Here is a 15,367-nt window from a genome sequence, read left to right on the forward strand (position 1 = left end):
CTCCTTAAAATGAGGAGCTGACTGTCCCACTTGGGTACCACTGTGTCCACATTTGGGAATTAAAGTCTCCACCGAGAGACAGTTGGAAGTGTGACTTGAAAAGACAGTTGAAAGTGTGAGTTGACAAAATGTAACTGATACAACCAAGTGGAGTTAATGAGTATGTGTCAAAGATGGTTGAATCTTGATTCTGACAGGACACGAATGGAGTTGAACATAGTGATGACATGGTTTGCCGTTCCAAATCTGCAGTATTATGAAGGCTAAATATGCTAAAAGCACTGGGCAGTTGTCTTACAGATTGCTTATTAAAAGTTGTACTCAACTATCCGTATTTGAATGTATTCAGAATGGGCAAGCTTGCAACAGAGAAGGCAAATGTTTTCTCTACAGTCATCTCTATCTTCATTGCCATGTGTTAGAGGCAGTCCTCATAAATCTTAAAGGATGTGAAGGTATTTGCACTCTTTTTAGCTTTCTTGGAGGTACTATGGACTTACTCCTGGAAGAACAACTCTAAATAGGACTAAGCAAAGACTTTTGGGCATGTACAGTCCCAGTGCTCCTCGATGAGGTGGTTGGTTGCTTTGAGTTAAGCACACACATTATTCAATAGGACTTAGATTGGTTTGCATTTTGCAATGTTAAATGCTGTACAGTTGCTGATTGTGCTTTTATTGTGGAACTTCTCAAACCTGGTTGGATTTGATGCTTGAGAAACACCTCTGTGGGTAGAAAAGTACAGCTGCAAAAAAACATTTGGGATCTATGTTTTGTTCCTACCCAAGGGAGGAAGGCTGGCACAAAGAAGCCTGCAGGGCTTTGCTTAAGACAAAGAAATCTGGTCATCTGTGGCAGATGCAAGTAGGGAAATTGGAATAAAGAGGGGACAGAAAATAAGGGCAAATAAACCATGCATGTTTAGGAAGTACAGTTGCTTTCCTTGTTATTTAACTCTAGCCTCTAAGCACAGGTAGTGTCTCTTTTCCTGAATGATTCCTATGAAGTAGCAATTACTTATTGTACTCTAGTCATTAGAGCTGGATGCTGATACAGAGCATTAGAGTTAGAATAGAAGAGAATTAGGTGCTTCAGGTGGAGATGAGCAAAACTGCACACTTCTGCCTTCTCTATCCTGTCTAAAAAGGCAGAGAGAGGACACTACCCAGTGAAAAGTCAGACCAATGTTGGAAGTCCTGGTACCACTTTATTTTGATATGTCTACCTTGGACCATGTTCCACATCACTTCTTGGAAATATTTGAGTTAATTTCTTGTCTTCCCATATGTATGTGCTCAAACACTTGCTTGTGTGTTGTGCTGCAGAAGAATGTTCATACCTGCAGCTAAATGCAACTGGTTTGTTTTCTTGTTAGCAAATTAGGTAAATTTTTCTCCGTTGACTGTGAAGAGAACTTTGGGAAACACTCTCTGTATTGTTTTTTGCAGAAATCTTTCTTCATTGATTGTGTAGGAAGCTCAGAGGGTCTGAATTTCTAAATATGCTCTTTTAGATGTGGAATGCTTGGCATTGTTCGTAGTGTCTCCCCCTTCCTCTTGGCATAGAATAATCTGTTATTGGGGGCTCCAGGTGAAGAAAGCCATTATAATATATGCAGTGCTGAAGTACCCTTAAATTTTTGCTCGAGTGTCGTCCTGAACAGTCCTGTGCTTCTCCTTGTATTCTGTACATGATCCTTCCCAAGTCTTATACATTAACACCCTCCAGTACTGCATTAAGTAACATATCTAATATCTCTCACTTACAGCTCATCCTTTCCTTGAGAGGAATTTCACGTACAGGGTGTTTATTTAGGATACTTTTGTTCTTTTTAAAAGACCAGAATGGATGAGGGTTTATAGAAGGAGCACACACAGTCTCCAGACAGCTGGATTCCCTTTGTGTGTGGCTTTTCCAAATAAACCAGCAGTCTCAACTCCATTTTGAGGTTCCATGCTGAGGGTGGTATTTATGGGTAGTGAATCTGCAGGAAAGCAAGGAATTAAAATTTCCAGCCTAGTGAAAGCTTTGCTACACTTCATCTATCTCATTAACCAACACAATACTTGTGCTACCAATACTCCAAATGTAGCATTGCATTTCTTCTCTTAACTGAGAAAATACCTTTCCCTGTATCTCTTGTTGATCCTCCTCTTGGGCTAAGTTTGCTTTACTGACTTGCACTTTTCACTGTGAACTTGCCATGGTGCTAATTTCCATTAGCTGTTCTGATGAGCCTGAAAAATTATAGAAAAAACCCAAACAACCAACCGAAAAACAACCAGAGAAAAGCTCACATGCCCCAAACTTGGGCAGCTGCTATGACAAGGCCCCGAGACTAAAATTGTCCTGACAGAGTGCTTGTGTTCTCTTCAAAGTAAAACCCAAACCTAACCAAGCAATCAGACAGCTGTCTCAGCTGTACCTGTACCTCATACCTTGCTACATGCATGTGTGCTGTCAGCTTAAGTTACATCCGAAGGTCACAGTCTGTCTTTTCTAACACAAAATGGTCAGTCTTGAGTTTTCTTCAGTGGGAGAATTAAAAAAAAGATATATGAGTGTGAAGAATGCATTCAAACTGTCTGTTGTTGAAAGGTCTGTGTCATAACACCGATTTGCTTGGCTCCTAGATTTCCTGGCCCCTAAGAAATTCAGTTGTAAAAGTGATATAAAAGAAACATAAAAATGCTGTGTGTTTTTCTTCTGGTTTTCTGTTTGCTTACATTCAATGGAGGGGGAACCGTTTTGATGCCAAATGTATGAAAGTACCTAAATTTGTGTCGTTGAAGTGCTGAGCAGGTTTTTTTTCACTTGTAAGGTCAGCTTTCTAGGCTAAAACAAAAAATGTTGTAAAAAGTATGTAGATGATTCATAGGAAAAAACATTACTGTGAAACATGGATTAGATCCTTTCCCCCAGCTCTTTCTTACAGAATTACAGACTGCACTTCATGTTCAAGCCTCAGTAAGATCTCCAAAATAAGCTAAGGTTGAAGAAAATTCTGACAGGAGAAATATGATTAATTGGACTCTGATTTCTGTGTATCCTGTGGCTGTATATGGCTTTTGATGTACTTTCAGCTTTGGATTGGTTTCTCCATTCTTACTACCACATACCACAGGATATAAACCTGGATGAGCAGAGTTAAGAGGTAGTATTAGGAATAAAGGCTCTCTGTTTGCTACATACACGTTGGGTCATGCTAGAAGCTGGAATATTGGAGTTAGGTGTAAAACTAAAAAAAAAAATAAATTAAAAAATCAGCTAAGCATAATATTTTACTGTAAAGGATATATGAGTTCTTTTAAAGCTAGTGAAATAGCCTTTGTGGTAACATCTTCAAAGATTTATTTACAAGTGAAAGGCTACAAATAAAGTTGCATAAAAATAAAACTCCCTCCTCCTGCCATGGTTCTCATATATCATACAGATTTTCTTATGTGGGTTCCCATAGAACTCTTGTGTCAACATAAATGCTGAAAGTTTACATGATTTAAAAAAAAATAACTGGAGAAATTCACGGGGCTAATACATGCACCTCTGACATAGGAAGTCTGAGTCACCTGTGAGACCTGACATCAGTGAGACTGAGAGTGCATTCTGGGGAATGTGGCTTGGGAAGAATGTGAGCCATATCCCAGTTAACCTTGGGGGGAAGCAATGCATCCAGAAATTACTATACCAACATGGAGTTAATGCAGCGTCTTTCTGAGCAGGACCAGCTGGCCTCCAATGGGTCGTGCTCTCTGGGAAGCTATTTCCTCTCTCCCTTATCTCCAAGGTGCTGAACAAATTTAAAATACATCTGTGTTTTCTGTTTTACTTTCAATGCTCAGTCTTTGGGTCTTGCATTCTGTGGAAAGTGTTTCCTGCTTCTCTGGGTAGCCCAGAGTAGTTCTAGTGCTCACTGAAGCATCTACCTTCTGATTACTTGGAAGCTTTTATCTCTACTGCAGAACAGATATTAAACCATTTCTTATCCAGAAGAACAGATTGATGACCAGACAGGGAAACTGTGATAGCCTAAGGTTTGTGTAAACACAGCAGCAATTCCCATTACCACAGCAGCCTAGTGACAAAGTTTTACACAAACATTTGTGCTACTAAGGAAGGAAGCTAGACAGCACTAGCAAGCTTGTCTGCAGTTTGGAGATGCAGGTTTAACTTCACACTCAGGCAGTGTTCTCATATGAATGTGAGCAAGTCAACCTGCCTGTGTTTTAATTCTTTTGGTGGTAGTGTGGGAATATGAGCATCAGTCCTGCAAGAAAAAGGCTAAATACCACAGGGGGCCCTAATACTGTGCAATGAATTTGTAAGTACCACAGGCAGTAATTGGCAATGGTACAAGGCTCTTCTGTTTCTGGAATGAAGAGTACACTGTCTGCTTCTCTCTGTGTGCGTCTCTGTGTGTTCAATACATGCGAGGGTAGTATTCTATATTGAATTGACAGTAATTTCACTTGGTATGTTGGAGCAAAGGTTACCAGTTGCGTATAATTATGATAAATTAATATTGTTTTCTTATGGCGGATTGTTACACTAGTTAGCAGATTTCCCTGACAAACCAAAAATTAATGTTTTTAGGGCAGTTTGTAGCAATCAAAAGAAGGATTTTTTCAGTGTCCCAACCAAATGTGAACTCAGACTCTAATTTCAGAAGATGCCTGTTATAAGTTTTTCACTCAACTGTTCTCTTTACATCTTTTTATTTTGGGAACTTTTTATTCCTCAAAGATAGCTTTATATTTGGCATTCTTCCTGAACATACTACGCTGCCACACTACAAATGTGTCTGCATGCTCTATTTTTACAAAGAGCTTTTAAGACAGCTGCTGCTCTCACTGGTATTTGCAGTGGAACATAGATGCCCAGGCCCTGCTGTGGTTGATGTAATAATGTAGGCACATCCTGTGACTGCCCTGCCTTTCAGTTATCATCTCAGCAGCCACAGTAACTTTCCTCCATCAGCCTACAGGGACTTTGTATGGTAGGAGGGTGTAATTCTTTGATTTGTGCTGCTTTTTCCTCAGAACTTCTGAATCCTACGCTCTATTAAAACCTCCTCACCTCAAATGTTAAGGCTGTATTCTGTGTTGTGATTTCAAAGTCAGAGATTCACAGAAATTAGGATTGGAAGGAACTGCAGGAATTCCTCTAATCTTTGCACTGGTGCAGTGCAGGGCCAGCTAAATCTATTATCCTTCACAGCTAAAGAAGTATAGGAGAGCTTTGTTGGAAAGTATAGACATAGATCTTGAGATCTGTAATTGCAAACTTTGTCATGCTCCTGTATTCTTAGACCACTGCAGCTACAGCTACAGTATTGTGATGTTATTTGTGGCAGATTATCCTGAAGACCCCTTAGGTCTGGAGATGCCCAAAGCAATCTGTTCTGCTGCTTATTCAGAACACTCAGTGAAACTTAGCTCCTGGGGATATCATAGCTGCTGCTGCTGCAACACTGACCTTTGCCAGCAGATACACAAAGCTTATTTTGTGCAATTAAGGTGGGAAGGTGATACATTTTGGGTACTGCTCACTTTTACAGACAGTGATAAATACCTACAGTGGTAACTGTAGAAAGATTTAATGCAAGGAGAGAAAACATCACTATAAATCATTGTGGCTTTGCTGGTTTGAGTTAATCCTGTTCTCTTAGGTCGACTGGGAATCTGGTCTTGTGTGCATGACTGTCGGATGCATGAGAATCACAGTCCTCGCAAATAAGGTGGTTTTTTTCCCAAAGTGTGGATGCGGGGTTTTAATTTTATTAGAGGTCACCTTTTGTTACAAACCCTTCTGTTTCCAGCAGAACTATTTCAGAAATGGGCTTATCTTGGATGCAATGTTTTGTCAATGTTGTGCTTGTAGAGAGGGCTCTGATGATGGAGGTCGTACCAGTTCCCTCTGTTTTGCCATTGCCCAGATTAATACAGTGTGCTCTGCACAGAACAAGCAGGGACTGTGTATATCATGCTAATAGACAGTGTTTGCAAAAGTTATAATTCACATAGGCAGTTACAGCAATGAATTAGTGCTTTTGGCATTTGGGAAAGAAAGCCTATTTAAAATCCAGCTGCTTGCCAGCTGTGGCTATTCATAGCAATTATTACACTGGCCAATATTTTCACTCCATCTTTTCATTTAAAAGGTGTAATGAATGATTTTATTGCCATCTTAAAAGTCTATTTATAATCCATTCATCTTGTGATAAACGTGTGTATCTGATTCTCGACCTCTATTTAATACTGTACAAAGCAGTCTTGCTTAGTTTAAAGTTTTCTTGGTACAAATGTGAGACAATCACATTTTTTATCAGCTTGAGTGACCTTAACTGTTTACTCCTGTACTTCTAAATGAGTTTTAACAAGTATTTAATATATAATTGTTGTTAGGGGTTTTTTTCTCTATATTTTAGTCATCACTACCTTTCACTTCTCTTTGGTAGCAGTATCTAGGTAATGACTGGGAATGCTTGAAGGCTTGGCAATATAGGCAGAATCTTGCAAATTCATTCTCTAAGGCCCCTACTGCAGTTTTTGATGCCTATGTGCATAAAGTAAGGCATCAGATGGCCGTATGGTCAAGATGCTGTTGCTTTAAACATGCTCACTCTTGCAGCTGCCATGATAGTGACCACTTGACTTCAGCAACACTACACTTGTCAGCTTGTATTCTGGTCTGTCCTGCTGCAGCACTGTTGTTAACAGTGCTTGAATTAGCCCAGAGCTGGTGATGGAAACAGTCTCACGGTCATTGCCATGCTGCTGGTAAGCCCAGAGCCCAATCAAAGGAGCAGCAGAGGCTTAAATGTCTTAGATGGACGAGGAGAGGGCTTTAGATCTTGACATGTGGTTGGGGCACTGGGCATTAAACTTTCAGGTATTTTATGTCTTATGTTCATGTATTGGCTGTGATTGCCCTTCCTGGCTCCCCTGTCCCAGCTTCACCCTCTAAGATGATCAAATTCTTGATGGACTGTACCTGTATTTTTCACCCTATACTCTTCCATGCTGGCCCTACTGTCCTCAGATTTTCATAAAAATTGGTGTTCTGTCAAACCCCTCTAGGAAAAACAGTCAAGATACATTCCAAAAAAACCAACCAGAGACATCCCTGTCCTGAGGCCTGGCAACCCTGGTACAAAGCCCATGGTCTGTTGCCAGGTACCGCATTTCCTGAGCTACTGTGCAGCTCTGCGTGGGCACTGTGAGGAACATGCTGGAGCAGGAGCTCTATTTTTTTTCTGTAACTCCTCCTTTGGAGGGGCTGCCTATATCAAAAGCCCAACCTCCAAGCCTGGCTGTCCGAAAGGAGGGCTAGAGCAATCCCCCTCCAGGCATGGCTAAACTGCAGGATTTTGGATGTTTCCCTTGCTCCAATAAAGACAAGCTGAAGGCTGTAGGACCTGGCCAGTGGGAGATCATGTCTGAGAACACTAGCTCTTTTTAAAAGGAGCTCTTTTTAAAAGCTCCTTTTTCATAACTGCCTACCTAAGCAGGAAGAGAATCGCATCCATACACAAGCAGCAATTGAAGGGACAATAGAAAAATGAAGCTAAACGATTTATGACAGGGAAGGTTTGAGGTACAGGAAATGGATCTTAATCAGAAAGCCAAAAACATATCTATGTAGGGGCACACATTTCTGAGGTCAGTGGGTAAGACTGAAAGCTGACTTGACAACTTTAGCATTTGTATGCACTAGAAGATCTAGAAAAAGATGGGATGTATCCATTTTTGCTTTCTTTACTCCCTGGTTTCTTCAACAGACCATTCATTATATGGTCTGTTATGACGGGGAAATTTTTCCCTTCCTTTGTCTGTTTTATTTCTTTTGATAACAGTGTGAAGCACAAAGGACATCTTCTGAGGCACCAAAATCCAAAGAATATTGCTCTTACTTGCTGCTTAATGTTTTCTTTGTCTGGAAATCATTCTACCACCAAGAAAAAGTACCAATCCAGGAATATCAAGTCTTAAGAAATGAGGAACATATATGCCAATGTCTCTCCAGTCTTGATGACTTCATTTCCCTGAGGAACGTAAGGGCAAGCAGTGTGTCAGCACTGACCCTCAAATCACCTCACTTTCCTGTGAAACTCCTGATAGGACCTGGACTGTCTAATCAGAGTCAGATGGGCTGCTTCTGTCTTACGCAAGAGATGCAGGTGATGAGATCCCAACTCTTTGCATATCTAACTCCCACCATATTGATCTTACCTTTAGCTTCTTTCTTCTCTTGCTTGCTGGATGTCACATTTACTGTTGTGATATATTTAGTAAAGTTTCAAGCTTTCCAAAATGTTGTCATAACTGTGCTCAATAGATTTGTCTATTGCTAGATAGGAAGAGGAGAAATAGCCTGCTAAAGGTAGCTTTAGGGATAAAAAAATGAGAAAGTTAAAGAGAATTAATTGCATATGACTTAGCAAAGAACTAATGCATTGGAAAAAGAGGTGCAAATGCTTGTGTGTGTGAATACTACTAACACAAATAACAGATGCTTGAGTTCCTACATGGTTGAAGTCATTAACTACATGGAGAGTTACTTGCACAGTTACTTATCACTCCTTCTGCAGTTCTTTTTTCAGTCCTTCTGTGTCCTTGATGAGTTTGGACTCCATCCTGTAAAGGCTTACGCACCCACTTCATTGCGGTAATAAGTGTGGGAGTTGCTTGCTTTCAGCTAAGCATGCACACTAATCTGCAGAGCATCAAGAGTAGTGGGATATATACGTACTGTGCATTCTGGAGTTGGTTAAAATGCAGAAATAAACATTGATTAGTATGCCATTCAATAATTTTTCATTCTCCTTATGCTGTCTTTCAAAAATACACACATTACCCTCTGTCCAAAACTGGTTCCCAATATGAATGCTATTTGTTGTCTTGAACTGAGATTGTCTAGCCTCATTTAACATCCTTTTCGAAAAACTTGATGTAAGCTTTTATTTATTAATTGTTCTGTATTTTCTAAAGAGTTTCAAAGCTGTTACCTGATTTTATGGATTTCCAGTTTAGGGACACTTACAGGGTTTGATTTTTGCAGAAAATCTGGGTCTTGAGGGCTGGTTAACGTGACTAAAATACCAAATCCCCCAGACAGACAACTAAATACTTTAATGCAGACTTCATCTCTCTGTGATATTTTTGTCCCAAGGTCCTGTCCAGTACTTAGAAATCTGATCATAGCATCTAGGAGTAATATAGTTTGGATGGACTTTTGCACCTTGGAAAGTTTTGCCAGTAATTGTTGTAAAATGACTCCAAGAGTTGGGAATATGTTTTTACTCTCTGATACGTAAAACAGACCATGAAATTAATATTCAGACACAGTAGAGTAGTTCTTTTCATTACTTAAATGGGCTTAATTGAAGTTACAGCAAATTTAGAAGGCATACTAGCAGCACTATATAAATTAGGTATGCATCCCTATGAATAATACAGCCATTATCCAATTCCCCTTCTTCCTAATTTCATTCTCCTCCTTAAAAGAAGTTAAAGTTTTTGTCACCTACTTAATACAAATGATATTTTTCTCTTAAGAAAGAAATAATAGAACAGTAAATGGTCCCACACTATAAGACAACAACAGGAAAGTCACTAGGAACAGCAGTGAAAGCTTTTTTGTCTTTTGTGGTAAAATGTGCCTTGAATTTGACTGTGGTTTCAGCATGACAAGGAACTGTAATGTGCTATGACCTGCTACATTTAGGAGACAACAGCAAAATTTGGAATCAGCAATAAAACTTTTTATTGATCTTTCTGTCCATGCTTGCATCTACTTTGTGATTGAACGAGATACATCCGAATATACCTTTTATATGCATCCATTGGATAAATACTTTCTGAAGCAGTGACACAGCTCCCATAACACTACCTAAAGTATTCCTCTCTGTCTGTCAATGGTGTATACATGGTGGGTTGATCTCTGTTAGTAACTTTGAGAGAAAGGGGATATGCCCTTAAGGTCAGCTAAAATCTTTGCAGTTGGATGCAAGTGAAGTGATTTCATAAGTGTTGCTCAATTAGCAACAGCAGACAGAAAACTCAGGCAGCACTCTAGGTGATGGGGTGACCTTCGGGTGGGTGTGCCCCTGAACTAAACAGAGGCGTACTTCTAACGGAGTGGTACTTATTTTCCATAAAAAAGCCCCTATTTTTCAGACTTTAGAAGGCCCATCAAAATGTTCCATTTCCTCTTAGCCTTCATCAAAAGATTGAAACAATTCTATTAAAATAGGAATTTTCTCTTAAACTTTCATTTTTTAAAAAATGCTTTTTGAAAAAGAGGTGTCTGGAGCAACAGGGCAATTTAACTTTTAATTTGTCTTTACTCTTTTATCCAGCTTCTCAAGAAGCAGGGGAAGATTTTTAGGACCCAAATGAGAATTAGGTTTGCAAAGCCTCTCAGCTTTCACTGGAACTTGAATGTTTCTGTCTTTGAACCTTTTAAATATCCTCTCATAACAAAGGTGCTGAGTAAGCATGTTCTTTGAGCTTGATTGAGGGCCAGATTTTAGGGTCAGAGTTATTTTTTAATGCCTGTTTTAGTATTTTTGGTACTTTCCACTCTCACAGTTATTCAGAAGTGTGCATGAAATGGAAATGTCTTTGAATATTTATCTTGCTTCCCTTTCTATTACTTGCCATGCTTTTTATAGGCTTAATTTTTCTTCAGTATTTATGATACATTCTAACTTCAACTCTGAGTAGCAGTTGTAACTGAGACTTAATGAAGTTTTTTGATGGTGAATATAGATGCATTCAAATAAAACATTTTATTGTAACATATTCCCAAACTAGCCAGTGGTATTAATTGTACTGTTAAAGATTCAAACAGCAAACTGAATTTTTAGTTCATATAGCGTTACAATAAGACCTAAGTAAATCACTGATAGAAAAGAAATTAATAAATTACCTGAAGTATCACCTCATGGCTTCTTTAGCAACAACTTTGTTTTCTTTCCTATATGCAATTGAACTTGCTTATACATATTCTTTCCTGTATACACTTGAAGTTGTTCACAAATATTTTTAATGAATATTTCTAAGCATTTTCTTGATCATAGAGTTTTTCTAAGCAGTTGATTGTAAGTAATTGGCAATCAAAATGCAAGCTGTGCTGATTCATTTTTATTAGACACATCACTTATAGCAAGGTATTGTTTCTCTCCCCAGATGGAGGTTCCAGTTCAGGAAAATATTAAAACAGAGATTTCAAAGGGACTTCATAAAATGCTTGAAGGTAAGTATGTTCCTCAGCACTTTACTGAGTCCAGAGTATAATGAGAGTAGTTCTTTAAAGCAAATTTCTGCTAGTTGCGTTTATGAGTTTACCGTACACCTTCTGTCTATGTTCTCCGATGTTAAATTAAAACTTGCTGCTTCCATAACATCCTTGCCAGGAAATTCACTTGCCAAAAGTACCCATAGAGGGGGAGCAGAAAATGAATGTGAATGCAACCAAAGCAAATGCTGGTTTTATTTGAGTGAATAGTCAGGGTAGTAGAAGGTGCAATTCCCATTCTAATTACAGTCTAAACAATGTATGTCATTCATGAAACTACAGGATTTAAAATAAAGGCCTTTAGGCCTTTTTATGTACATTATCTAGCTACTCGAATATGGACAGCATTTGATAACTCTTTGGTTTTTTCTCCCCTATTTATAGTCATACAAGACAAGTAGATGTGTATACTTTCAGGTTTTTCTCCTTCCCATCATAACAAGAAATTTTAAAAAGCAATAGGATTTAAAAAGCAATTATACACATACATATTGACAGATATGACCATCTTCCTTCCATGCTGCCTGGTTTTGTCATGTAATTTAAGGAATGTAATCCACAGCACTGACAATGACATTTATCATGTAACCTTGAAAGACAGTTTGTCATACAGAGGGGCTCAGACCTCATTAAAATCTTATTTCCAGCCAGCATCTGGTGATGGAGGACTTGGTACAGGTACAGAAAGTTCATTGTAGGGTCAGAGCTAGAGGATGGGGATGAAATTTCTTCTGACATCTGCCAGGGGATAGATCTCCTGTGTAGGGTGTTGTCAAAAGACAAGGGCATGTGGTAGACCCTTTTTATTGGAAGGCAGAGGGTAGGATCTGCTGCTTTTAGATTTCTAGCCAGTGGATTGGCAGTTCAAGCTACCATCTCCAACTGAACGTGACAGTGACTTACTCACTCCTATAAAGCAGCTTCATTTAGAATATTTCTAAAATTGCTCTAATTTCAAGGATTGCACATGCACACATTGTTTCAGTGAGCTTTAATATAATTGATATCATGTATTTAACTATATTAGTAAATCTAGTTTTATTTTGGACTGTGTTCAGAGTTATCACCTGACACCTAATTTTTTGCTACAGAATGTCTGGTTATTATGTGTATAGTGTGTGAAAGATAGATATCTTCATAATAGCTGGAGACATAGTTGCTGTAGCTTGAAGTTTCTCTTTCAGCATTTGAAATTGTAATCAACAAACTGTTCTTAATTTAGATGAAGCAAGCATATCAAACACAAACATTAACCATTATATCTTTCAGTGATATTTTAACGTAATAACAAGAGATTTGGAAATAAATCACCAAAGCTATAAAACTCATATATGCATGTCCCATGCTGATCGTAACACAACTTGCTTACTAAGGAAGAGGAAGTCTTGCTTACCTGGCAGAAAGCGAAGGGAAAAGAGTTTCTCTTTGTCATTTGCCAGGTATGTCTATGTGGACTTCATAAGCACAAACACATCAAGTATATCAAAATACTAGGTTTACTTTCCAGTCAATGGTACCTGGTAGGAGTACAAGGGTGGATTTTGATTCATCATATAAAAAACTTCAGACATACATTCTTCAGTGCAAAGCATTGTGGTTAGGTACACACAATCAGTGTCGTTGGCAAAGAATAGCTAAATTCAGATGGATGTGAATCAGTACAAGGACTTTATAACTCATTCTCTGTAAGAACATGAAGAAGGAGGAAAAACCAGTGAGAGTTGCCGGTAGGTTGCCACTAGGAGAAGACTGGGAGGCAGTGGTCTGGGCTCTCAGTTCTGCTACTGATCTGCTGCACACAGTTAGACACATCATTTTCTCTTTCATTTCGTTAAATCAGCCACAGCACCTCAGGGTCACTATGAGGCAGTAAGCTCAGTTGGTCATGTGGGTGCCTTCCTAAATAGAAATTGAGGAAAGCAACCTTCTCCTGCAGTGTGGCGTAGGTGAAAGTTAATTTATGCTGTCACCCTCTGTTTTCTGCTTCACCCTCCTGTGAATAGTAAGAATAGAAACACCACTGATTCTTCATGGGTGTTCCAGCTTCATTAATAAAGTGCTTCTGAATAACAGTTTTCAGTCCTGAGGGTTGGTAAGTTTTATTCATTTTTTTTTGCCCACAACCTGTATTCTTATGTCCTGGCAATGGTCACAGCTGGCTATACATCATAGTAGAGTAACCAGACCTTTACTCCTAAGATCTGTGTACCTCTGGGGTGGTGTATGAGTGTTGCCAGCCTACTGCAAGCCCACCTCCCAATCTGGCTGCCCTGCCTAGCTCTGTCTGCATCTATTTAGACCCCCTGGTGTGCTGTGTGTTTTGAACTATGATGTGTTTAAAAAATAGTCATATGTGTTAAGAAAATAAAGTTTTAAGGAGGTTTTTATTTGAGGGGTGAGGGGGACAGAGGGAAAGGGGAGGGTGGAGGAGGGTCACAAAGAGGAAGTGTTTGAAGGCACCTGCGAAGCTTAAGTTAAAGGCTTTGTGGGACTTCATATGTACTGGGACAAGACTTCCCCTGAAAATAGCAGGGACTTAAGGAGCACAATGTCTCTTGGATGTCCATCCTTTTAAATATGGTTTCAGAGGTTATTGGACACAAGCCAAGCAGTCTGTAGTCCTTGTTTGCTGATGGTTGGTGCTTCAGGGATTGTTAATCCTTCCTGTGGTTTTCACACATAGCAGTTTGTGGCAGAAGGGCACAGATCCCCCAAATGGTGTCTTTTGGGATCTCAGTAGCTGTCATGTCACAGTAGTCTAGAGCTCAGTATGGGCTAATTTCTCCTGGGAGCATTTACAGATTGAATTTCCAAGCCTGTGTTCACTGTTGTTTCTGTGCTTCTGCTTTTTGTATCACAGTACAACGCTGACCCAGGAGTTCATGGCATGATGACATGTGCTAAACCTTCAAACAACATAATACACTCAGCAACTCTAGAAAGTGGTTGTTTAGCAGCAGCAAATGTAAATGTGGCTCATTTACACACACACGAATTGTCATTGCATAAATTACCATTATCTCTGAAAACCTGTCAACTTGCCCAACAAATGGCTCTTGCAGAGGGCTTGGAGGGCCATCAAATTCAGCCTGTCTTAGACAGCTTTTGTGACTCACCTCTCTTGGATCAACAACAGGAGGGCTTTCAGGGCATCTGTGAGCCGTGAAAGGGCAAGGGTTATTCTGAAGGATAAACAGGGTAATAAGTGACTCAACCAGTAGAGGAGGAAGACCACATTTGTGATAGTGTGGCTACAATATACAGAAGCTGTACCATGGCAAATCAGTGTGAGACCCTTTTCCCCTTCACACCATGCCCTGGTGCCTCAAACTTCTTCCTCAGCCACAAAGGAGCTGGCCCACAGCTGAAGGTCACCCCTCCACATCACTCAGCCCTTTCACTCAGTGACAGTGAGACTGGTATTTAGGTGAGATTGGCTCTAGCCTGTGAAACATACACAAGTAATCTCTATTAGGGTATTAACCCAACTGACCAGGTGGTAAAAAGCTCCATATTACAGCCTGAGAAGAGACTAATTTGATTGACTCTCTAGCTGGGGAGAGAAATGGCAAGTAAAAGGAAGGCTTTCTCTACACCAGGTATAATTAAGCTGCATGCAGCTTGTTGCTTTGGGATGCTATGGAATTGTCATTAGAGAAATTTGTTGTCATTATATGACCAGCAAATAGTGCAGTCCCCATATAACCTCTGGCTGAGGAGATTTTTTAAACTATGACCATTATTAGGAGAAATCTCTCCTAAACATGATTCCTAATCATCAGTACTGTCTGTTGTCAGAGATGGTATCCTGGGTTAGAATGCTTGGTCTAAATCTATATAGTTCCTTCCATACTTTAGCCATTTTTTTAATCCATCTGTGAATTAAGACATGGGTTGTACAGCTTAGTGCTTTGAAGCTTAAACCTAACAGTACAGAACTCTCTAATGGGTCTAAATTCTCAGCCAGTAGATTGGCTGTAGGCTTATTGGTGTGGGGTGAGTCAAGTGATTTAAAGTAAATCATCCTAGAACTGTCTTCTCTGATCTCTAAAGCATATATCCTGTTGCT

The 15,367-nt window shown here is 39.5% G+C and overlaps 1 long non-coding RNA gene across 2 annotated transcripts in view; it reads left to right on the forward strand.

The window, feature by feature from the left end:
- The window catches only part of LOC113975831, a 35,563-nt gene extending 22,832 nt beyond the window's left edge, over positions 1-12,731 (forward strand). The window contains exons 1-3 of one of the 2 annotated variants that reach the window (XR_003536948.1): positions 4,930-4,993; positions 11,190-11,256; positions 12,568-12,731. This is a non-coding gene — a long non-coding RNA (uncharacterized LOC113975831). Of the gene's footprint in view, positions 1-4,929; positions 4,994-11,189; positions 11,257-12,567 lie in introns of those variants that run through there. The other variant, XR_003536947.1, reaches the window with a different exon arrangement.
- The last annotated feature ends 2,636 nt before the right edge of the window (positions 12,732-15,367 follow it).

The sequence above is a fragment of the Neopelma chrysocephalum genome, unplaced genomic scaffold (genome assembly GCF_003984885.1).
Source record: "Neopelma chrysocephalum unplaced genomic scaffold, ASM398488v2 Primary Assembly neopelma1_146, whole genome shotgun sequence".
In the NCBI taxonomy this organism is placed as follows: Eukaryota; Metazoa; Chordata; class Aves; order Passeriformes; family Pipridae; genus Neopelma; species Neopelma chrysocephalum.